Genomic DNA, 3,966 nt, shown 5'->3' on the forward strand with positions numbered 1-3,966 from the left:
ATCTTCAAAAAGAGACCAGAACTATGCCGATACTCCAAATGGTTCAAGTGCAGCATCAAATTTACTTTGGTGCACCTTTCGTTCAGGTAAAAGTGCCAGGTGGAATGGCAAAGGGCTACGGAGCTAGAGGTGTCCTCCGTCCTCAGCTATCCTGCTTCAAGCATGTTGAAAACCTAGAAGACTTGAATATAACTGCCTCGTATTTATGGCCTTTTGATTCTATGCTGTAAATGTCATGCCAAAAATGATCACATTTGGCTGTAAGGAAAAGGAAGACAAGCTACGCCTATTATTTGTAGGACTATTTATTGTACCTGCCGCTATAAGTATCTTAAAAAGAGCAGACGCCTTAATATATGTACATACCACATTTTGTCCTTACTTTGATATGTCAGTGAGTGTTTCCACGTCATATGTGCGGTTGTTTGAGGAACTCTGGTGTTACATCCCCCGAAAAAAATTGATGAATCGCTTATTTCTTTTCCAGGTTTTACAATCTCTGCAGTCCCCCGAGCATTGCTTATTATCAATTTAGACAGGATGTCCCATAAGTTTCCATACATATTATGATTTTATGAATTTAACATGCTGGAAATGACTACCATTGTTTTAAAAACACCTTGCGGTACAATTTAATTTATTCTGTGACCACACAAAATCTTATTGTGTTTAGCAGTCTATGATATTGTACTTTATAAAAGCTTACAGTAATGACATAATTATATGGAATGGAACAAATGTGGCCTCTAGGACAGCATCAGATGTCCATACAGATAGAGTACATGGTGATGGTCACAAGTTACTCGTCTCTAAGCTACAAAAATATTGACTCATTCTTCACGGAGGATAAAGGATGTAATGAGTATTGTTTTCTCTCTACATGTGCTCCTCCATAATTTTTGTTCAAATAGCTGCTACTTAAAGGGATAAAACAATGCAACACTGATGCTATTCATTAGCCCATTTTATGGCGTTTTGTGTTGTTTATTAGCATTAGGCTAAACACACTTAAATAAGGCAAAGCTATGTCGTTGTTTTAAATGCACAATGTATAATTGTCCCCAAAGATAAAATTCAAATGACATACTTTAAGTTTTGCATATTAACCCTGTTTTATATTTTCCGTGAAATCCAATTGTAACCATGCAAATGCTTCCTGGGCCAGCCTTCATTTTGATTTCAATTTGTTGCTCAGATGCATTTTTAAGGGTATCTAAAATAGAAAAAAATAAAATACTGAAAATGACAATGTACGGAAACTTTTGGGACACTTTGTAGTGCACTGTGCTACTATAACACAACCCTAACTACGAAAGTACTCCTGCTTTTATATTAGAATGAAATCCTTAACATGTCTTGAAACTAAAACCTGACATGTGACTTGTGATAGCAAAAATCAGCCTTTACCGCTGTGACTAAGAAGGCGGTTTGACACCGAAGGGTCATCCAGGCTTAACAGCTGCCGCGTGTTGAGAAGTGAAAGTCCTGACTGAGTGAAGGGATCCGATCCCCTTTTAATGGGCTCGTGTTCACCATCATGCTGGAGTAAATGAAAATCCGGTCGCCCACCTTCTACTTGGTTGTGTTTGCTGCATTACACAAAGCATCATCACCCTCAGCTGTGTCCGTCCACAGAAGGAAATACATGTTTTGAATTTGTATTTTTAATCGCACAACGCACTTAATGAGAAATGACTTTTAACAAGTCATAAGCATGCCAGTCTTGCGATTGTCATGACGACGCATTTAGTCTTGAGTGTTTTGAACCAAATGTGACAATCCATTAGAGGTTGTTAATTTGAAGGATATTTAATTCCATGAGGCTGTCTATACAGAAAAAAACATTTAATTTAAGTATTTCAATTGTTTTTAAAATATGTAATCATTTAGTCAGCTAATGTTGCGAGAACTTTATACTAATTTTTTTTTTCAGTTATTTCTCTGTGAATTACATACATGTTCAGATTCCTGTAGTCTTGTTTTTCAATGTTTATACTTTTTCCAAGTGAATCTGCTTTGTGTACATGTGCCATCCAGTCATTTGGTTCTGTATTCTTTTTTTTAAACCTTTCCTCTATCCAAATTTCCAGAATAAAGTCCAACTGAACCCATGTTTGCATGAGTCCTAAATGTTGTAACCGACCACTGTGCTGCTTTGCTGAGAACATTGGCAAGCGTGAGCATTTGCACAACAGATGGGCCGAGAGGATGCCGCTTTCTAGTCGGTGTTTGCTCGCACTAGTGGGTGTGGTTAACTTAACACCCAAATACATTGGCTTGCTCTTCTCATCTAGCAGACAAAAACACATGGGCAAAATGCATGTATGCGTGTTCGCTGCTCCCCTCCCCCAGCCCCTCTCAACACACCAATGGAGCTTAAACAGAAGTCATCAAATACAACTAAACACAAAACCTTACAATGTCTATGACAAGCCTTTTGCTAAGATGATGGGTCACTTGCTGTGAATGCTTGCTTTTGTGAGCAAGCATCTTAATAAAAGTCTAATAAACAGGTCATCGGATAATCAGCAAGGTCTGCAAGAAGCTGGATAAGAATCCCGATCGTTTGAATCAGGTGTGTTGCAGCAGGGAAAGCTGGAAAACATCCAGGAAACAGGCCAGACACAAAACAAAGATCATGATAATAATGATATTCAAACATTAACAATTCTCGCAATTAAATACTGAAAGGTTAAAGTATTATAAAACAGTCAAATGTCCTCCCAGGATACATTTTTATGGTTGTAAGCGTGAAAGGGACTACACATTTAATTCATAATGCTTTTTGTAAACTAATCAGCCAATTAATCGACTATCAGAAATGTATTCAGCCAAATACTGGAATAAGCATCAGCCTAATAAATAAATCTGCATTGGCTGACACATGGGGGCTCAAATTTCCCATAGAAACACCAATGATTTACATAGAACACATTTTACATAGAGTTTTCTTTTGTTTGTTTGTTTTTGAAATGGCGCCCTGTGTAGCCCAACATTTTGCACGGACCAGAAATCGCTACTGATAACCAGAGATGGGGATAACAGTTTGGTTCGGCTTGAAAAAATGACAAGTTGACGGATGGCGGATGGGTACTCAGGCTGCTGACGGATGACGGACCAGCAAACTTTAGTAAAGTGCGCACGTCTGCTGATAGCACCTCTTGGTACACTAATGTGCTGCTCCACAGCGTCTGGAAAGCACTGCTCTATAGAACTACCTGAACCCCTGGAGCCTGGTGCTGCTCTTCAACCTGACCAATTTTACTACTGCTGCCCTTCCACACCACCCACTGCAACTAATATAGTTGTTTGATGGTGGCTGGAAGTTGTTAAGCTTGCTGCTGCCATCTACTGGTGGGGGTCTGAAGTACACTTATCTCAAATTTTGTCTTATGTAATTTGTCATTTTAAAAAAAACATGGGGGCCCGGAATGGAGTAAAGGCCTAATTTGTCCTTTCACCCTTCTTGTGATCGCTGGAAGTCATCATATTTTTAATTAATCAGACCTGCTGTAAACCTGTTATATGTGGCTGTCCATAGAATTCTCAATGCCAGAAATTATATGTTCCACTATAATTTATGTTTGATAAATATTGTCCATATTTATTCACATGGTAAAACTGAATGTAAGTATTCGTCATTCGACATTGCAGATTTGTGATTTTTATGAACATCTTATTCATGTTTTTTTTTCATGACAATTGTGTCAGTAATTCGCGTGTATTTTTGCTATTTGCAACGTCCTTCTCATGAATGAACGTTTTATAATGACTAATACACGGTCTGATTTCCGATGACACCCAATTTTGAATTTCTAATCACCAACAAAAAATAAAAAATAAATGTTTGAGAAGTTGAGTTGCATTCGATATCATTACAATTACAATACAATCCCCATCATTACAATTACAGTATCAGTTGTTAGTGCAGCAAAGCTTTGAATTGGGTTTCCACTTTCCATTTTT

Source organism: Filicampus tigris, chromosome 4, assembly GCF_054856515.1.
Source record: "Filicampus tigris isolate MCC_2025a chromosome 4, RoL_Ftig_1.0, whole genome shotgun sequence".
Classification (NCBI taxonomy): domain Eukaryota; kingdom Metazoa; phylum Chordata; class Actinopteri; order Syngnathiformes; family Syngnathidae; genus Filicampus; species Filicampus tigris.